Source organism: Eptesicus fuscus, chromosome 10 (genome assembly GCF_027574615.1).
Source record: "Eptesicus fuscus isolate TK198812 chromosome 10, DD_ASM_mEF_20220401, whole genome shotgun sequence".
Lineage (NCBI taxonomy): Eukaryota > Metazoa > Chordata > Mammalia > Chiroptera > Vespertilionidae > Eptesicus > Eptesicus fuscus.
The window spans coordinates 17396214-17418725 of NC_072482.1; the positions used below are offsets into that span (position 1 = coordinate 17396214).

Sequence of the window (22512 nt, forward strand, 5' to 3'; positions counted from 1 at the left end):
CAGATGAGGCCCAGCTGGGAAGCAACGAAAGCTGCTGTAGGGCCTTGGGCCTTCTTTTGGATGTTCTGGGTCTCATTGACTCAGCTGCAGTTTGTTAGGTAAGTTTAGATTTCCAAGGAACAGGCCATTCATATGCAAAAGCCTCTGTGCACAGTTTGGATTGGGCGGAGTCTCAGGGCGGAGCAAACAGCAATGACTTCCTGTCAGCCCTGCCCTAAGAGGCCCCCAGGTCTCAGTGTCCCTTGGTAATCTCTGCAAGCATCTCTGAGAGAAAGCCGCCCTCGAGTTCCGCCCACTGCCAAACAGTCCAGTTTCTCCCCGTATGAGTCTGGGTCCCCAGAGCCTCACCCAGAACTGGAGTTCAGAGCAGTCGGGAGCTTGTGTCTCCCTGCAGATTGAAAAAGACAGCCGTGTCCTCAGAGGAGCTACAGAAGTAAAGGCAGAGGTATGGAGGCCACCCAGCAGGAGCTATGGAGAAATCTGCACATTCCTCTTCTTTGTTTGGGTTTTGGAGGTGCCCAGATGAGGCCCAGCTGGGAAGCAATGCAAGCTGCTGTGGGGCCTTGGGCATAGGTAAACACCTGAAACTGCTGCCTCACACAACAACTTCAAAACTACAACTAAAAGACAAAACGGACATCATCCAGAACCACAGGAAGGCTGGCTAAGTGGAAATTCTACAACTAGAAGGGAAGAGAAAAGCACACTGAGACTCAGAGGAGCTGTGATCACACTTCTAGGAATATATCCTGAGAAGCCCAAAACACTAGTCAGAAAAAAATATATGCACCCCTATGTTCATATCAGCACAATTTATAATAGTTACGATTTGGAAATAGCCCAAGTGCCCATCAGCAGATGAGTGAATAAAAAGGCTGTGGTACATCTACACAATTAAATACTATGTGGGTGTAAAAAAGAAGGAACTATTACCATTTGCAACAGCATGGATGGACCTGGAGAGGATTATGCTAAGTGAAATAAGCCAGTCAGAGATAGATAATTATCACGTGATCTCACTCATATGTGGAATCTAATAAACAAAATAAGTTGATGAACAAAATAGATCCAGAGACATAGAAGCATGGAATAGACTGATGAATTTCAGAGGGAAGGCGGGGTGTGGAGAGTGGGTAGGGAGAGATTAACAGGGGAATTTATATGCATGTATGCATAGCCCATGGACATAGACAGTAGTGTGGTGCAAGCCTGGGAGGGGTGGGTGCAAGGTGGAGGGGGCCAATGGGGAAAAAACAGAACAAAGGGAACTTCTGTAATGCTTTTAACAATTAAGACAAATTTAAAAGAATAAAAGTAATATAGGGGCTATAGGAGAAAGTGTTAAATCAGAAAGAAAATCCTAAGCCCCAAAGTGCTGATGGTGAAAAGACAGCAAAGGCTGTGTGCTTTCTGATTCTGAAAGTCTGCGTTTCTAAGCGGTGGTCATATATAATAAAAATATTTCCATAATGTTACTTTTGTATAAAATGCCCATAGTATCGAGAGCACCTCTTGGTGCTTTTCATTTCTTTTTATATGACACTAGAGGCCTGGTGCATGAAATTCGTGCATGGAAGGGGGTGGTTCCCTCAGCCCAGCCTGCACCCTCTCCAATCTGGGATCCCTCGGGGGATGTCAGACTGCCAGTTTAGGCCTGATCCCTGCCTGAACTGGCAGTCGGACATCCCTCTCTCAATCTGGGACTGCTGGCTCCTAACTTCTCACCTGCCTGCCTGCCTGCTGATTGCCCCTAACCACTCTGCCTGCTGGCCTGATTGCCCCTAACCACTCTCCCTGCCTGCCTGATTGCCCCTAACTGTTCTCCCCTGCTGGCCTGATTACCCCTAACTACCTCTGCCTCAGCTGCCGCCACCATGGCTTTGTCTAGAAGGATGTCTGGAAGATGTCCAGGCTAATTACCATATTACCCTTTTATTAGTATAGATTATAGTTATTTATTTACTAGTAATGATATGTGCTTGCCACTTAAACAAAACCTTTTAACCTGTATTTATAGGATCCTTAAAATAATCTTGTACTATTATTTCTTTTACAACTTAGAAAACCCATGTTCACAAAGTTTAAATCCCTCAGAGAAAGTCTCATAATAAATAAGTAAAAAGTAAATCGGAAATTAGAACTCAGCTTTATGTAACACATCCGTAGTTCCTTACTACCCCAAGGTGCCTGGGGCTCCTTTTTAAAAAAAAGTTGTAATTTTTATTGATTTCAGTTAGGAAGGGGGAGAGAGAGAGAAAGAGAGAGAGAGAGAGAGAGAGAGAGAGAGAGAGAGAGAGAGAAACATCAATGATGAGAGAGAATCAGTGATCAGCTGCCTTCTGCTCACCCTGCACTGGCGATTGAGCCTGCAACCGGAGCATGTGTCCTGACTGGGAATTGAACCCTGACCTCCTGGTTCATAGTTTGATGCTCAACCATTGGACCATCCCGCCTGGGCAGGGTTGAAGTGGGGGCTTCCTTTTTGTAGGGCTGTTTACTACTCATCTAAATTCATTTCTTGACATCACTGTACCCACAAATGCGGTGAGTGGATATTTAATTGAAAAGAATCTGGTGGGCGTAGTGATATACTCACACACCTGGGGCAAATGTCAGGAGTCTTGCACGCCAGTCATGATCTGGCTGCAAGTAACAATAGACCATGTATGAGTTAGTCCTCCTTTGTGTGCTTCAGATTCTTAAGATACACAGAGAGAACTCATTGTTGTGAAAATTACATGTGATCCTGGATCTGAAATCTAGAGCATTCTACAAATAGGAGCTATTAGCAATTTGGATAAAATTGGTCTTCATTCCAAGTTTAGCCTGCCAATGCTATTATACTGGCCAAACTTTCAAACCCTTTGTTTTGGGGTAGACATTTTATCTTCTGTATTTTTGTTTGTTTGTTTTTGTATTTTCTCCTGGGCATGGAAGCCACAGGAGCTTTCTATAATCACATGAAAAGGAAATAGAGTCTAAAACCAAAATATAGAATTTAGGACTCTTAATGCTTTTGGTAAGTTCCACAAAAAAAAAAAAAAAATGCTAAGAGGCAGAAGTAGCTCAAAGAGCTTAAATCCTCCTTATTATTTATGTTATTATAGTGGTGTTTCTTAACCATCCCCAGCAGTGTTTTTGTGTGAACTGACAAAAATATTAAATGGCTGCTAATTTCATAGTTTCCTCTGCCCTGGATGTCCCTCTGGCAGCAGGTGGCTCCCTTGAGCTATACTTTCTATGCTCCAGAAGGTGGCCTGGAATTCACCTACCACTTGGTCAGTCCCCTCTACACACCATGGAAGGGAAGGCCAACTAACTCCAGAAACTCCAGATAATCATATTGCTTTTAAAGGGCTCTCAATGCACATTCTGTGTTTCTGAGTATGTGCTGCAAATAGGGTAATGCACAGATGCTCTCCTCTGTTGAGGGAAATAATGTCTATGTGTTTCTCCTCTGGTTTTCCTGATTCAAGGTTTATTATGTGGTGAATTGATGATTGTCTTTAGGTTAAATAGAAAAGAGAGAGCAATTCATTGACATGCTGATGTTTTGTAAATTTTTCTGCCCTTAGATGCTTGGCGGCGATAAGAGAGGTGAGATTAAATGAATGACACATCACACTGTCAGCATTTGATGTTTTACCAAATTGGGTGGATATTTTTCCTTTATTAGGTCAGCACGATGTGCATAGCCAGAAGCCCCAACCAGCCTATTTTAGGTTAAATGATTTTAGTTTTTACATTTTAAACACTTCTTATTGGGAGGCAGAAAATGATTTTATATTTTCTCTATGCTGCCAGGTTATTTTCAAAATACAGAGTTCTGCATCTGTTTTTGCCCAACTCTAGCCCTCATTTTGGGAAGCGACACTTTAAGCAGAGAGTGCTGGGATTCCCTGTGTTTGCTGCTTAAGTTTCCGGCCAGAAATTTTATTACCCTACAGGCTGGCAGAAAGTGTCTGCCAAGATCGTTAGAACCAAAGCAAAACCAAGCACATCTAATTCAAACTTGAAAGTAAATAAACACACCCAATCACCAAGTCAGGGGTTCCAATGCTAACAAGACAGATGAAAAGATGAGTGAAGCACATCAGTGTAGTGAACGAATAGTGTGGAAATGGACAAATGGAGACTTCTTTTCTGCCTGACAATATCCATAGCCAAAAACTTTAAATCAATATACTAACTACACAAAATGGATCTAGCTGCAATCTGATGTTGAGTGCATCTTTCAGACCCATGCAGTGAGGTCAAAAGAATCCGAACTCTTGCCTCTCCCCAGTTTTGTTTTATTCTGAGAGATATGGTACTGACAAGAACAAAGAGCTTGGACCAGCTGTGGGCATATCTTTATTACCAGTGACAGACACCTAGGTGGGTAAGATTCCGATGAAATGAAATAGAGAATAATGGATCAGATAGCTTCCTAGTCAAGATGGTTTGCTGTGCCTCCAAAGTTTTTTCAAAACAAACTAGACCATTCTATTTTTTATATTAGAATAGACATTCATATTAATTGGCTGCTTCAATATTTATTCTGATAAATTCCAGCTTTCTCTTAGATAATAGAGAAATGAGTAGAGTTCAGGGGAGATCTGGACAAAGGATGCTACTTTTAGCCATAAAAATAGCATTTTAGAAATAAAAGAAAACTGTAATATAAGTGAGGTAGAAACAAATCAAGAAAAAATATAAAATATGACAAAAGTAGCAATCATAGAATAAAAATCTTGTTCTAAGTGTACAGATAATGAATTATTTTACTAGAAAATATGAGATTTTCCCAGAGGAAATGATATTTGAAAATTTACAAAATCCCTGATCACTGCTCATGGCTATCAAACAGATCATTGGTGCCATCTATTATCCACATTTTATTTTTATCAAAAAATAAAAAGTAGTTGGAAGAGGATGTATACTGCTCTATAGAAGAAATGTAGGGAACATTTTTCAACAGAAGACAACTAATGAACATTAAAAAAAAAATGCCGTTAAGTACAGCTGCTTTATTGGGATGAGGTTTGTGATTCTGTTCTTGAACTAAGCAGGCTGCCTCTAGGCAGTCTAGAATATTTCCTCAGAGTTCTCCCAGTCTCTCCTGTGGCTCACTGCATGTCAACATATCCTTTAAAGTTTTAGGGTCCCTCCTCTCTTGCTTTTGTTTTTCTTAATTTTTCTTTTTTTCTGGTAAGAGATGTTCCAAATTGAGCTCTTAAAAAAAGTACATTTCACTACAGTACTATTAAATAGGTACTTATAAATACTAAAGGCCCGATGCACAAAATTTGTACAAGAGGCTTGGCTCTCATAGTCATGGCGGCTGCCTTGGCCCTCATAGCCCTGGCTTTGTCCTGAAGTTCGTCTGGAATGATGTCCCGAAGGATGTCCGGAAGGTGGTTCGGCTGTCCGGTCTAATTAGCATATTATGCTTTTATTATTATAGATATTTACCCTGATTACCAATGCTCATGCAATAGTACACTATACATTACGTGCATTATTTTAAAGATCATTTTCTTTTCAGTAATAACGTAGATAAAACCAAGATATTTGTTGCTTATATCAAGTGCAGGTTAAAATCCAGATAGCCCCCAAAACAAATCCTGTGATAAATGATATTTCTCCATCTGGTCAGGTGAAATATTATGCTTCACATGTATGAATACAGATGTAAAATGTATCAGTTTTTAACGGCCATTAAAGTCTTTAATTTAGACTGCTGTTTACAATTTGGGACAGCGCCCTGGGATGTTGGGCTGAGGACTGAAAATATCATTTATCGGTTGGTGTCTATTCTGCTCCTTTTGGGGGTATAAGGAGTTTGCTAGCAGATGAATGCAAGACTATCAGCTATTAGTGCAGAAGCTTGCTGGGCAAGCGTGTTTTATTTATAGGACATTTTGCTGGAAAAAAAACAGTGTCCTGCCAACAAAAGTGCCAACCAAAATGACTGACACAAACCCCACTTTAGTGAGAATAGGTTTCCAGTATAACCACCTTTTTCTTTTTCATTCAGTCTCATTTCAATAATCCATCTTTTTCTTTTGGTCTCAGCCTCTGTTTCATCTGCCGCACCTTCTGAGCTGTGTTAGCTTCTCTGTCTTCTCTAATTCGTTTCCGTTGAGCACTCTCACTGTTCTCCATGGTATCTTGCATTTTTGGAGGATAGTTCTGGGTCCCTGTCACCTGTCAGTGTTTCTTCTTCGAGGCCTATCCTGATCCCCCTGTATTTTCAGTCATTATTTTGATTGGTGAAAAATCAAAAGCAGGACATGAAGGTTTTTCTTTTATAAAGTTCTTTCCACCATTTCTGTATATTTGAATCCACTTCATAAACTTTTCTCTTTCTGTTATAGTCATGTATGAAAATCTGAGTTGATTAGGTGACTGAAAAAGTCCCATTCGATATTTTTCTCATATCAGTAACAGTTGTTTTAATGTTCATATCATCTTGTTTTTCTTTTCTTTTCTTTCTTTCTTTTCTTTCTTTCTTTCTTTCTTTCTTTCTTTCTTTCTTTCTTTCTTTCTTTCTTTCTTCATATCATCTCATTTTTCTTTTTTTGTGGTGTGGCAAGATGATTTATTTGTGATGCAACAGTAAAGGGGTGCCCCTCCTGGGTTCCCAGTATTCCATCTCTGTCCATCCTGCTGTGGAAAAAGTCCAACTTGTCTTCATCAAGGCCAAAACAAAGGCCAGTGTCCAGATTTTTGTTTCATATTAAAGCTTAGTCCTTTGGAGCCTGCCGAGTCTATGGGGCTAGGTTGCTGCTAAACCCGAATGGTCACCGTCCTCTGGGCAGAGAGCGCACAAATGAATGAGAGAGTGAGTTACCAGTTGGGGAGAGCAATATCTCCTTTTCCCATCAGAACAAGTCAGGTGTCTCCTAGAGAAAGAGTGTCTGACTGCTGATGCCTGCACTACAGTGAATCCCTGCAGGCCCATGTTCAGGATCCCAGGAACCAGATTCTCTCACTTTAAATAGGAAACCAGTCATTGAAAGAAAAATAGCACATGATCTCACTCATTTATGGATAATAAAGAACATTATAAACTGATGAACAAAAAGATAGATACAGAGACAGTAAAGCATCAAACAGACTGTCAAATTACAGGGGGAAGGTTAGGGAGAGGTGGGGGAGATAAGAGATCAACCGAAGGACTTATATGCATGCATATAAGCATAACCAATGGACGCAAAACTCTGGGGGGTGAGGGCATGTATGGGAGTGGGGTGGGGGGATACAATCGTAAGATATGTATACATATAATACCTTAATAAAAAATTAAATAAAACTGATGATTCATGGACTCTGAAATCTGGCCAGATGGCATAATGAACATGAGATATTGTTCTGGCTTCACCTCTATTGGTATATATTTTTAAATCGAGTTTTAGAGAGAGAGAGAGAGAAAGAAACACTGATTTGTTGTTCCATTTATTTTATGTATTCATTGGTTGATCCTTAAATGTGCCCTGACTGGGGATCAAATCCATGAACTTGGCCTGCCCTCTATGCTCTAACCAGCTGAGCTACCCAGCAGGACTTACTGATGTTTCCTAATTGCAGTAGATGTACTGTATACTGTGACTTCACATCTTCTGACAAGAATGTCACACTGAATCCCGTTTCTTTAAACAGTATCCCTCAGTCGTCATTTGTTAGCCAGTAATGTGCACCTTTAACCTTTTCCTTTCTGCACAACTTGGTGTAGCATGACATCTGCTTTCTGTCTCTTGCTGCCAAGCCACGGGCCAGAAATGACAACCTGTATTAGGAAGTGGTCCCAGTGTTAAGATGCAAGTCCTTTGCGCCTCTTCTGTGTCAACTAAGCTGGCATTAATATAATCATTTTCAGCATTTTGTAGTTTAACACTACTGTGGTAATCAAGTTCAGCTGCTGCCACCAATTTTGAGCATCCAACACTTCAAACTTCTGCTGGATGGTGACATACGGGTCGTTGGAGGGAGCTAGTGGAGGTTCATGAATATACAATAATATACTTATGGAAACAAGAAAGAAAAGATATTGTGTCAAAAACTATTGTTTGAATTTGACCTTTGTAAAAATTAAATTTATTGGGGTGACATTAGTTAATAGGATCATGTAGGTTTCAAGCGTACATTTCTGTAATACAAGATCTATATATTGCACTGTGTGCTCACTATCCAAAGTCAGATCATCTTCTGCTACCATATATTAGGCCCCTTCCCTCTGGCAACCACCACACTGCTGTTTGTGTTTATGAGTTTCAGTTTTAAATCTCACATATGAGTGCTATCATACAGTTCTTAGCTTTTTTTAACTGAATAATTTCACTTAGCATAATGTTCTCAAGATCCATCCATGTTGTCACAAATGGCAGTATTTTGTCTTTTCTGATGGCTGAGTAGTATTCCATTGTATGTACCACATCGTCTTTATCCAATCCTCTATCACAGGACACTTTGGCTGTCTCCTTGTCTTGGCCACCGTGAATAATGCTGCAATGAACAGAGGGGTGCATATATCTTTGTGAATAAACATATTTTCAATTTTGGGGGGGTATATACCCAGGAGAGGGATTGCTGGGTCATATTGTAACTCTGTTCTTAATTTTTTGAGGAATTGCCAGACTGCTTTCCATAGTGGCTGTACCAAGCTACATTCCCACCAGCAGTGGATGAGGGTTCCCATTTTTCCAGAACCTCTCCAACACTTATTACCAGTCTTGTTGATAATGGCCTCTCTAATAGGTGTGAAGTGGTATCTCGTTGTAGTTTTGATTTGCAATTTTGTAACTGCTGTGAGGTTGAACATCTTTTCATATATCTGTTAGCCGTTCATATGTCTTCTTGGGAGAGGTGTCTGCTCAGGCCCTCTGCCCATTTTTTAACTGGGTGGGTTGTTTGTTTGGTGTCGAGTTTTATGAGTTCTTTATATATTTTGGATATCAGACCTTTGTGGGAGCTGTTATTCTCAAATATCATCTCCCACTGGGTCGGCTCCCTCTTTGTTTTATTGGCGGTTTCTTTTGCTGTGCAGAAGATAAAGTCCCTTTCACTTTTTTTTGCCTGTACTTCCCTTGCCTTTGGGGTTAAGTTCATAAAATTTTCTCTACGACCAAGGTCCATAAGTTTAGTACCTGTGCTTTCTTCTATGTAATTTATTGTTTCAGATCTTGTATTCAGGTCTTTGATACATTTTGAAATATTTTTTTTGTACAAGGAGACAAACTGTGATCTAGTTTCATTCTTTTGCACGTGGCTTTTCAATTCCCATGGCACCTTTTACTGAAAGAGGCTTTCTTTTTCCCATTGTGTGTTTCTGGCTCCTTTGTCGAAAATGATCTACCCATAAATGTGTGATTTTATTTCTGGGCTCTCAATTCTGTTGCATTGGTCTTTATGTCTATTTTTTTCTGCCAATACTATGCTGTTTTTATTGTCAGAGCTCTGTAATATAATTTGAAGTCCAATAGTGTGGTATTTCCAGCTTTGTTCTTTTTTTTTCTCGGGATTGGTTTGGCTACTCAGGGTCTTTTGTGGTTCCATACAAATCTGATGATTTTTTTGTTCTATTTCTTTAAAAATGCCATTTGAGATTTTGATGGGGATTGTACTAAATCTGTACATTGCTTTGGGTAATATGGCCCTTTTAAATATGTTGATTCTTCTAATCCATGAACACGGAATAATTTTCTCTTTTGTTGTGTCTTTTTGAATTTAACCTTTTTGAGTGATGCTAATTTACTTGTGGTTGAAACAGAGTGATGGTCTTGATTATTAAATACAAGAATATAAACATGTTGAAAGAATAGATGGTGATAAGAAAGTCTCGGGTTGATGACAACACTTGTGGTAAGAAGAGACTCTGAACTAAATATCAAAGTCATCAGTAAAAAGCCTGTCTTAGAAATGACAATAGATTGCCATTAATTGAATTAATTGCTTCCTCTCAAATTTTTGAGTTTGTGGTCAACTCTTAGGCACTCAAAATATTCACAGCAAGCAACATTATGCATTTCTGTGTTGTCCTGATTTGAAATGGCATAATCATGAAAAATTATGTTCAGAATGTATTATTGGTATTATAAAATGCATTTGGTCTGCATATACATTTTGTGATCTCTTTAGATCAATTCCCCAGGGCTTCATAACCTACATTTCAGGAACTACTCAACAATACACACCTGCTGTGTCCTTGATATGTTCTTTCATTAAGCAGAAATAAAGAATGAATATCCCTTCTTTCTGTTTTTTTTTTCTTTTAATAACATTTCCTCTCCAGGAAGAATATAAAACAGATCCAAAAATGCCAATAATGAAACAAAATAAAGTAATTTTTCAGGTCCCCTAAATTGCCACTGATTAGTTGACCCCTGTTTTCCTTTTGGAAAGTTAGTTTTTGGAGGACAGAGACCAGGTAGTTCTGTGTCTTACCAAGATACAGAAAGGTGTGCAGCAAATATGGATGAGTTATTTTAGAAGAGGTATGTAATTTCTAAATGAGACTTGGATAAGAGCCCAAGTCTAATCCCTCTGTGAATAAAGATGCAAAGGGTTGTCAGAACAGTTTGGTTCATCAAGCTATAAAGTGAAATTTATTATGACACTCTTGGCACATGTGAAACCAACAGAATTAAATCCTAATCCTTAGGAATCCTTCACACAGGATCTGATTCTAAGAGGCAAGAGACAGTTTTATGGACTGGATATATATACTACATGATTGGGGCATGATTTGAGGACAATACCAGTAACTCACTAATTAGTTTTTGGTAATTTCATGGCTTGAATATTACTTTCCAATTAAGTCTGTTGATAAACAGTTATTTTTATTCTTCTAATATTAAATATTGATGCATAGTTAGTGAACAATAGTGGCTCTTAAGACCTGCATGTATGTTATTTTTTATATACCTAATTATGATAATGTATACAATAAAAAGTAACATCTTTATTTTGCTCACACTATTCTTAATTGAAGAAAATATGAGGCATTTAACTGCAACAAGAAGTCATTTTTAGGGATATATTTTAGAGGTGTTTAAATAGTATTTCCTGCTGGGTTAGATGAGGTTATGAGAGAATAAGTAGGAATCAGTCAGTCAAAGCCACAGGAAGGATGCAGAGCCATTAAGTAAGTTGAAGTAGGCTGAGGGAGAACAAGTTTTGGAGAGATTATCAGAATTTTACTTTTAGACATGCTGATTTAGTTTATCTTCCAATAAAATAAATATGTCCAATGGAAATACATCTATAAGTCTGGAGTGCATTGAATAACTTTGACAGGAGATTTTCACGTTAGAGTGTTTGGCATTGAGATGGTGACAGATACAACTGGACAAGATCATGAAAGCATGATTTTAAAAATAGGACAGTAGGGCAGAACTAAGTTCTGGGGAACTCCAGTCTTTAGAGACCAAAAAGGAAAAGAAATCATTATTTTTAATGAGACAGAAATATATTTGATATAAGGAAAGACAGATGAACCCTTAGCAGCTTAAATTCAAAGGATATTGTTTAAAGAATTAAGGATTATTTTAAGAGACTCTACAATTTGATAATCAATAAGGGTTGGCTCGTAGGACACACAACTTACCTGAGTAGCCTGTATTATTAGGTTAAGGTTTACTTTTTGCCATGGCTTTTAGGTTTAACAGTGAAGAAGGCCTATGGAAATTTACACAATTGTCATTCAAGTAACAATTTAAAAAATGTATGTCAACTTTGAATGATGTCAGTCTTGACAAAGGAGTGGAGATCAAGCTCATGAACACTAGGAAATAATACATTAGAATTTCCTGTGGAAAGTATGGTAGAAAAAAGAACCATGTGGCATTATTTTCCCTAATTCAATATGTTTCCTTTATTTTAGGAGTCATCTTTGGTACACTGCTAAGCCTGTTAGAGCGTGGTATAGCCATGGTCAATTTTAAATCCTTCCACACAGTCACTAGTCAGCGGTACAGAGGTCTTAAATCTAATTCTAATTCTAATATACCTAACTACACAGGTACTCTTTAGGTGAGACTTGGGACTTGATCTTTCAACAGAGGTTTGCAACTTTCTCAGTGTAAATCTCCCAAGACTGTGGATTCTTAGGTGGTTTAATTCTGCTATCCTTTCCTGGATTATATAGAAGGTATGGGGGCATTTTATAAAATTAAATGGTCACAGTGGCTTTAGTGGGCTCACAGGAGCCATTAGATAATGCATCTTTTTTAACAGAGAAATAAGGTAAGGTTGTAATGATTCTATATTACACCATCCTTTGTTCTTCCTTTTCTTATTTATTTTTAAACCTCACTGAAGGATATGCTTTTATTCATATTAGAGAGGAAGTGGGGAAGAGAGAGAGAGAAACATCTGTGTGAGAGAGAAACATAGATAGGTTGCTTCCCAGATGCACCCCAACCGGGGATCAAACCCGCAATCTATGTATGTGCCCTGACCGGGAATTGAACCTGTGACCTTTGGTGTCTGGGTCAATGCTCCTAGGAACTGAGCCTCTGGCCAGGGCTGCTTTTCCTTTTCAATTGCTGGCTTTCAAGATGCATCTTTTTGTTTTCAGCGTGCTCTATTTGTGTCACTCTCTATAAAGCTTACTACAGTGAATACTAAATCCGGATTAACTGTTATGCTAACCAATGCATAAGTATTTTTTCATTGTGTTTCTATGTTGTTGTGTTTTTTTTAAATCAAGATAATTTAAAAACATAAAATCTATGCTTTTAAACTACATCTTTTCCTACACCTATTTATGTATATCTATTTCACCATAACTAATACTACATTGTACCAATTGATAAAAATGTTTTTATCATAGCCTAATTTCTTCAGCAACAGAATTGTATGGAGGGCTGTAGGTCTTTTGTGTCTTCTATTAATGACAACATATCTATATTTTATTGACTTTAAAGTATTTGCAATGGATGACAGTTTCTTTTTTCATTGCATTCTCTCCTGAAGGCACACTGCCTCCTTTGTTGTTGGTGTAGAAGAAAAATTACCCTTTTTTATTTTTTAAAGTATTACAAATAGTAGTACATATTTCTCTTTTTCCCCCATTGCCCTCCTCTCCACCCTCCCCCACCCCCGCGCCCAGCACTTGCCCTCACACCCCTAGAGTCTATGTCCATTGTTTATGCTTATATGTGAGCATACAAGTCCTTTGGTTGATCACTTACCCGCCTCCCCAACCTTCCCCTGCCTTCCTGCTAAAGTTTGACAGTCTGTTCGAAGCTTCTTTGTCTCTGTATCTATTTTTGTTCATCAGTTTATGATGTTCATTATATTCCACAAATGAGTGAGATCATGTGATATTTATCTTTCTCCAACTTACATTTCACTTAGCATAATGCTCTCCAGTTCCATCCATGCTGTTGCAAATGGTAAGAATTCCTTCTTTTTTACAGCAGCGTAGTATTCCATTGTGTAGATGTACCGCAGTTTTCTAATCCACTCATCTGCTGATGGGCTTTTAGGCTGTTTCCAAATCTTAGCTATTGTAAATTGTGCTGCTATGAACATAGGGGTGCATATATTCTTTCTGATTTGTGTTTCTGGTTTCTTAGAATATATTCCTAGAAGTGGGATTACTGGGTCAAATGGGAGTTCCATTTTTAACTTTTTGAGGAAACTCCATACTATCTTCCACAGTGGCTGCACCAGTCTGCATTCCCACCTGCAGTGCACGAGGGTTCCTTTTTCTCTACATCCTCTCCATCACTTGTCGTTTGTTGATTTGTTGATGATAGCCATTCTGACAGGTGTGAGATGGTACCTCATTGTTTTTTTTATTTGCATCTCTCGAATGACTAGTGACTTTGAGCGTGTTTTCATATGTCTCTCAGCCTTCTGTATGTCCTCTTTCAAAAAGTGTCTATATAGGTCCTTTGCCCACTTTTTAATTGTATTGTTTATCTTCCTTTTGTTAAGTTGTATGAATTCCCTATAAATTTTGGAGATTAAACCCTTATCTGAGATAACATTGGTAAATATGTTCTCCCATGCAATGGGCTTTCTTGTTTTGTTGATGGTTTCTTTTGCTATGCAGAAGCTTTTTATTTTCATGTAGACCTATTTATTTTCTCCTTAGTTTCCATTGCCCTAGGAGTTGTATCAGTAAAGATATTGCTATGACAAATGCCTGCTATTTTGTTGCCTATGGCTTTAGAGGAAGACATAAACAAATAGAAGAATATACCATGTTCATGCATTGGTAGAATCATCATCATTAAAATTTCCATACTACCCAAAGCAGTCTATAAATTCAATGCAATCCCCATTACAATGCCAATGGCATCCTTCAGAGACCTAGAACAAACTCTCCAAAAGTTCAACTGGAATAAAAAGAAGACCTCGAATAGCTGCAACAATCTGGAGAAAGAAGAACAAAGTAGGAGGGATCACAATACCAGATATCAAGCTATACTACAAAGCCACTGTTCTCAAAACTGCCTGGTACTGGCACAAGAACAGACATATAGACCAATGGAACAGAACAGATAACCCAGAAATCGACCCAAGCCATTATGCTCAATATTTGACAAAGGAGGCAAGAGCATAAAATGGAGTTAAGACAGTCTCTTCAATAAATAGTGTTGGGAAAATTGGACAGATACATGCAAAAAAATGAAACTAGTCTACCAACTTACACCACACATGAAAATAAACTCAAAATGGATAAAGAACTTAAACGTAAGATGGGAAACCAAAAAAATCTTAGTAGAAAAGAAATTCTTAGCTTGGACATAATGAATGTAGTGTCGAATATGCATCTCAAAGAATGAAAAGTCCTCTAAAGCTGTGGGCATTGGAACCGTGTTTCCTTTTTTTCTTTCACAGACTACTTCAGAGAGTCCATGAACTCTAAAGAGTTACTGACTCCCCAGGAAAATTCCAATATAATGTAGAAATTGGTGTTACAACCCACAAATAGCAAATCATTAGGAACCACCATCTTTGAATTTCCCTTCATTATGTACCATAGTACATTTTCCCTAATGCTCTCACTTGCATCTGAAAAGCAACTAAGAACATCTCTTGCAGTACATCTGCAAATATTTTGCTTTTTTTGCAGAAAGAGAAGCAGAAATGGCTTTAATCATAGTGTAGAAAAGAGGACAAAGGCCTCTGTAGGAATTTAAGGATGGTGACACTCAAAGGTTACAATATGGTGTTTCTATAGTCCCCACTAAGTTGCCCTAATAAAGATATAATATTGTAGAATGCTAAGGGTTCTCTTTTTAAAAAGAAAAGTACCCATGAAAATGTAAACACATTGTTCTTTGCAACTTTTCATTTATTTCCTTCCTTTAATCTTCTTGTAAATATTAATCATCTGATTAATTTTTACAAGAAGACACCAGCCTTGAATGTATAACTAATTAGATAGTATTGAAAACTATGTGGAATATGGTAACTTCTTAGAGAACACAGATCTGAGTAAGACATAAATTGGGCATGAGAAAAGAACAACTCTGGACATGTGGTCAGAAAAATAAAAATTCTTAGCCTCTGAGAATTGAAAAAGGCGGGGGGGGGGGGGGCGGAGAGAAGAGGGTGTCTTTTGCCTTGTAATTTTTCTAAAACTTAATTTTAACAATAATAGCGCTACATCCATAGAGACAAATTGCATCCATACCTTTTCCCCATCAATATAAAGATAATTTAAATTGCAACAATTACTAAGGAAGTAAGTTTTGCATCTCCCCTGGCTAGCTAGGAGTTATTTCTGAAACATAGTCACAGGTGCTGTCTCAAGGGTTTTGCTTCTCAATTACCTGGGGTGAAGGATCAGCTTTTTATTTTTCTCAATTTGTCATGGACCAATACCTTTGTAAAATACAATTAAAATGAATTAGGAGAAAAAGAATTAAAAAAAAAACACCACATTCAATTCCCACTTTGTTATCAGTAGATTCAATAGGCATAAAATTACTCTGTTCAGTTTTAAATGATTACTCTCAAATTCTGTGCATCATCTCAGACGGGTAACAAACATTCTGAAGATCATCTTCAGTTGGCATGTCACTGTTAAGTAGCTTTGATTGAGAAGAGTAGTGCATACAGAGAAAGTAAAAAGATAGACTTCCAGACCTTCATGAGAGAGAGAGAGAGAGAGAGAGAGAGAGAGAGAGAGAGAGAGAGAGAGAGAGACTGACTGACTCTGCCTTTGAACTCTTTCTCAGGTAGGAACTCTGTTTGGCTTTGAAGTATGTTTTCCTTGTTTACAAACAAATAAAATTAATTCACAGGCTAGATCGAGACTCACATAGTGACTCTCTAATCCAGCAGTTCTTCAAGAATTTTCACACTTACAGACATTTTGTTAATTTTGAAATAATCCAAAGACAATCTGATAAGCAAAAACATTTTGTCTTTGGCTTATTTCATTTAGCATATTGCCTTTTATTTTTATTTCATAAAGAGTTAGGCCTTTATTAACTTTAAACAATATGTGTGTACTCAGTTAAGATTGTTCATGACTTTTATTTCAAAATAGTAAAGGGAATAATGTAAATTATTAGTTTGAAATTATTAGAAAATAGATTGAAAAAACGTTATATAATCCTGTGCTGTGTACCAGTCCTATTTTTTTGTAAATTCCATGTAGGGAGAATCTATAGTTTATGTTCTAGACAACTGAATGTTATTTAAGAGAAATACTTGTACACATCTTATATAAACTTAAAGTTAATCTTCTTTTCTAAACTTCAAAAATTTATCAGACTAATCCTGTCAAAACCTTCTCTTATTTTCTTATTTTTATCTTCTCTTCAACCATAATAGTCCTATCAATAATAACCTAACAAAAAGATTAGCAACCCCCCCAAAAAAAAAACAAAACATGTTACAATAAAAGTTATGCATGTAGCCCTAAAGGTTTGGCTCAGTGGATAAAACATCAGCCTGTGGACTGAAGGGTCCCAGGTTCGATTCTGGTCAAGGGCATGTACCTTGGTTGTGGGCACATCCCCAGTAGAGAGTGTGCAGGAAGCAGCTGATCAATGTTTCTCTCTCATCGATGTTTCTAACTCTATCCCTCTTCCTTCTTCTCTGTAAAAAATCAATAAAATATATATTTTTAAAAAGTTATGTATGTATATTAGCTTAATCTAGATGCTAGAAAGTCAAACACCCCATCAAATACAAAGGAAGAAAAACAGCGAACCTCAAGAGCCCTAAGTTACCAACTTAATGAAACTTTCCATTTCCATTTTGGAGCTCCTCATGTATTTACTGATATACAAAGCTCAAGGCTAACCACAGATTAATGCTGGAGTATTTAGTATTACTTTCTAGCCTTACCTTTTCCCCAAACTTCTTGTATTTTATTTTTCATAAGCTAAGGATAAATTCAAAACATACTCTGTGAAAGACAATCAGCTGACCTTAAGGTGCAATCTTTTAGATGTGTCCTTAGATAAAATCAGTTGCTTGTCTTAACTGCTGGAGCATTTCCTAGAAGGAAAATACAAAAATTTAAATTTTGATACCTAGGCAATCTCTAGATCCATCCCTTGCCAGTGTAGGGCAATCCACCTCTCTCATTTAATTCTTCCCAAATAGTATGTCTTTTAATTTCTTCTCTGTCATGGCTGGTCAGTGAGGTTGCATAGTGATGAGAAGAGGCTGAGCAGCACCAAGATCATGCATTCCACCGGGAGAAGGCATTGGGACGATGTTCAAAAAGGTCTTAAAGAGAGCAATTATATATAACCAGTTGGCTAGTTATAAGTAAGGGAGATAAGGAGGAGAGAGGAATGACAAAGTGAGAATTAGTGATAGAACCCAAGAGGAACCTAGAAACATTTATTCTCTTAACTCTTCTTGATTCACTGCAATATGATATAATCTTTATAAGAAATGCAATTCTAAGAAAATACCCTTGAACAAAGTAGCTTGTTTAATATAATTTTTTAGTTTCACTTTATAAAGTGGAAAAGCAAAACATAAATATATTCAGAGTTATTATGCAATAATATGAACTATGGTATTTCAAAATTGCATAAAAAATTCCACAAAGCCTTGGCTGGGTGGCTAAGTTAGTTGGAGCATCATCCTATACATCAAAAGGTGGAAGGTTCCATTCTGGTCAGGGCACATACCTAGATTGCAGGTTCAATACCCTGTAGGGGAGTTTAACCTTTTGCACTCGGATGTCAAGTGTGACTCGACACGGTTAGCATTAGAATAAAGGAATCGAGAAAAAAGCAAGCAAGTGCAAAGGGTTAAGGGAGGCAACCAATTGATATTTCTCCCTCTCCCTCTCACTCCCTTCCTTTCTCTCTTTGAAATCAATAAAAACATATCATCAGGTGAGGATTAAAAATTCCACAAAATATGATATTTTGTTAAGAATATATCCATATGATTACTATAAGATTATAGATGGTTTAAAGAGTCAGCTTTCCTTATAAACTGAAGACACAGCTCCTTAATCCATAAATATTACATTAAAGCTTTATCTTCTTATGTGAAATTGAAGATTTCCTATATTTAAATGCACACTACCAGGAAAAGAGTGGGAAAATATATTGACTATTGTTATGGGTCTACTACACTTTTGTTTGTTTGACTTGTGTTTTTCTAACAATTTTGACATTTACACGAGGGAAAACGTAGGAAGAATGATATTTAAATATATGGTGGATCTAAACTGAGACCAGGTTTCCCTATAGCATAGAAAAAAATCTCCATTCTTCCATTTGAGCAAGATGAAAACCTAAGAGTCATGCTTTCCTCCTCTTTCTCCCTCTCCTTCACCTGCCGTATCCAATATAGCATTGAGGGCTACATAATTTACCTCCAAATAGTTCTAAAATCTGTATATACCTCTGCAATCAATAACTTCTGTAACATTTCCTAGGAGAATTGAGAATATTGCTAACTTCTCCCCATTCTTTTATTCTTTCCACCTTCCTTCTGTTCTCCACAGTGAAACCAAACAGAAAATGTTTATTTTTTGACAGACTTAGTATTTATATATATAAAAGCCTAAGTGACTGAAAGACCAGTTGCTATGATGTGCACTGACCACCAGGGGGTCAGATGCTCAATGCAGGAGCTGCTCCCTGGTGGTCAGTGCGCTCCCACAGCAGGAGTGCTGCTCAGCTAACCAGTGGGCGCCAGACACCGGACTCATGGCTGGCAAGCACAGCTGTGACGGCTCAAGCCTCTCATGGCAGTGCAAGCCTCTCCCACCTCTGCGGCAGGGGGAGTGGTGCGGCGCCTGGCCCAGGCTCGGGGCTCCTCCCCAGCCTCCTGCTGCTTCACACACTACTACATCCCTTGGGGGATGCCATGGCCTGTGAGGATCAGCCAAAACTGGCAGTCTGACATCCCCTGAGGGATCCCGGATTGCGATAGGGTGCAGCTAGGCTGAGGGACTCCACTGGTGCATGATTACGTGCACTAGGCCTCTAGTAGTATAATATAATCAACATAATAAAGTTCACATATTAAAAATATAGCATTTGATAATTTTTAATCTATATATAATTCCTGAAATGATCAAAACGCTCATAATAATGGACACACCACACAAAATTTCCTTCTGTCCTTTGTACTCTTTTTACCTATTCCTCTTGCTGCGTGCAACTACTGAGCTACTTTCTGTCATTATAAATTTGTTTAAATTATCTAGAATATTATATAAATGAGGCCATCTAGTGTATACTTTTTGTGTGTCTCTATTTAGCATAATTACTTTGAAATTCATTTATGTTGTGTATAACAGAGTTTATTCTTTTGTATAGATGGATAACACTGCATTGTATGAATATACCACTGATAGTTTACCCATTTACTGTTGATGGATATTTTAGTTGTTTCCAAGTTACACCTACCATACTTTCAGGCGTATAAGACGACTTTTTAACCCAGGAAAATCTTCTCAAAAGTCGAGGGTCTTATACGCCGGAAAATACGGTAGGTTAGAAAAATCTCTGACAATGTATATCAGATTGCTTAAAACCCAAATACCGTATTTTCTGGCGTATAATACCCCCAACTTTTGAGATTTTCCTGGGTTAAAAAGTCGTCTTATACACTGGAAAATATGGTAGTATAACTAGCTGCAATAAGTATTGTGCAAAATTCTGGGCAAAATACATTTATTAGGGTTAATATCTAGAAGTACAATGGAAGGGATATGTGGTAGCTTTATACTTTACTTAAAAAAAACAACTACAAAAGTGTTTTTAAAAATACCTTTATGATGTTATATTCAAAATAACAAAATAAGAAAGTTCCATTTGATCCACATTCTCACCAATACTTAGTATGCTCTGTCTTTTTATTTCAATCTTACATGTTCTTCTGAGTGTGATTTGGTATCATTGTGGCTTTAATTTTTATTTCTGTAATGATGAATGGTATTTATCATTTTTCTTATGATTGTGTTTTATCCACATATCTTCTTTAGTAAAATCTTCACTCTAGTCTTTGTCTGCTTTTAAAAATTTGGTTCTATGCTTCTTCATATTGAATTGTAAGAGTTCTTTATATACGTTGGATAGATTTATTATTATTTTTTTTGCCAGATATAGGTTTTGTAAATACTTGCTACTAGTCTATGGGCTTTTTATTATATTATATGAAATATAAATATGTTGTTATAATTATACTAGTGACCTGGTGTATGGATTCGTGCACATTGAAAGGAAATTAATTAGAACGTGGCCAGTGGGGTGGGACTGGGCCAGACAGGCCGGACATGCCCAGGAGCCAACCTCTTGTGGTCCCTCCCTGGCCAGCCACACCGAAGGTGGCGCTGTGGCTTGAAGGGCATCTGCGGAGTGAGTGGGGTCCCTCTGGCAGGTGGGGTCCCTCGGCCTGGCAGGTGGGGTCCCTCGGCCTGGCCTGCGGGGATCAGGCTGAAACCGGCTTTCCGACATCACCAAAGGGTCCTGGAGTGCGAGAGGGCACTCTGCAAAGTTGCTGTACAGGATGTGGAATGCAAACGCAAGTGTGCAGTAAACCAGATTCGGGGCCGACAGTGCCCCAGCAACAACATAACCCATGGTTAAAGGTGGAATCACATGGCTCCCACGAGGAATCGGGCTCCCTCCTCTCTGGTTTCAGGGTGTGTCACCCGAGAACCGCTGCTGCCAAGTCACTGCAGCTCGGCAGCTTCTGTGTTGAGCATCTGCCCCCAGATGGTCAGAGTGCATCATAGCAACTGGTCAGATGGACACTAAGCATATTAGCCTTTTGTATATATAGATTAACAGTGTTGTTTAAAAAGAAAATTTTAATTTGATGAAGTCCAATTTATTGATTTATTTTCTTTGTTTGTATTTAAGAATTTTGCCAAGCAAATGGTTACTTAGTTTCACCTATGACTTCTTTTAGAAATGTCATAGGGTATAGCCTTTACATTTAGTTATATGATGTTTAATTAATTATTATATACTAGAGGCCCCATGCACGAAATTCCTGCAAGGGGCTTGTCCCCTGCCACCACGGCCACCTCCTCTGCCTCGGCCCCTGCAGCCCTGGCTTCATCTGGAAGGTCATTCAGAAGGATGTCTGGAAGGACATCTGGTCTAATTAGCATATTGCGCTTTTATTATTATAGATAGTGTCAAGTAAGGGTTGAGATTCATTTCTTTTTAACCAGCATCATTTTTAAAAATTATAATTTATGCCATTGAATTGCTTTGGCATTTTTTTGGCAAAAGTAAATTGATCATTGAGTGTGTATTTCTAAGTTCTTTACTTTGTTCCTTTGATCTACATATCTATCTTTACTACAATAGCACATCATTTGATTACTCTACATGCCTGAAATAAGGTAGAGTCATTTCTTCCTTTTCTTTTTCTCTTTCAAAGTTTTTCTTACTGTTCTTTGCATACCCATATGATTTTTAGAATCAGCTCATCAACCTGTTCAAAAACCCTGCTGAGATTTTATTGAACCTATGGGTTGATTTGGGGAGAATTAACATTTTATCAGTATTACTTGTTATTTTCATGAACATGGTGCATTACCCCACTTACTTAGATCTTCTGTAATTTCTCTCAGTTTTTGCAGCTTTAAGTGTAAAGAACTTCTATATTTTTATCAAAAGAATCCTTTAGTGTTTCAGATTATTGTATGTATCTGTTTCGTTGGTATGCCATTTAGGCTGGGAACAATTTAAAAAAAATTTGAGTATTGGTTACTTTTATTCTTTGCCATAAATTTCATAAGATATTGTAGATTTTAAAGAATATGGATTATGTTATTCTTCTCTAAAATATGTTCTGTCCTAACAGATTGTTAAATTCCTAGAAAGTCACTTTGATCTTGTCAAAACTTGCATTTTGGCTTCATAAAGGGGAGTCAGTGTCAGTTTTGTCCTTATTCCTGGAGTCTGGTTCTTCCTCTGAGGGTATAGGTATAGTCTTTGTGTCTCTACTGTAAGACAGGACTCCCCATTTTTGCCACTCTTACATGCCAGCATCTCTTCAGTCCTCTGTGGCTTCTGAAACTGCTTCTCAGCCTCCCAGAGTACCTTTTTGCCCAAGGACCGC

The 22512-nt window shown here is 37.9% G+C and overlaps 1 pseudogene; it reads right to left on the reverse strand.

Annotated features, from left to right (window-relative positions):
- Nucleotides 1–5891: 5891 nt before the first annotated feature.
- LOC103296663 (tyrosine-protein phosphatase non-receptor type 2-like) overlaps nucleotides 5892–22512 on the reverse strand; it is a 41745-nt pseudogene continuing 25124 nt past the window's right edge.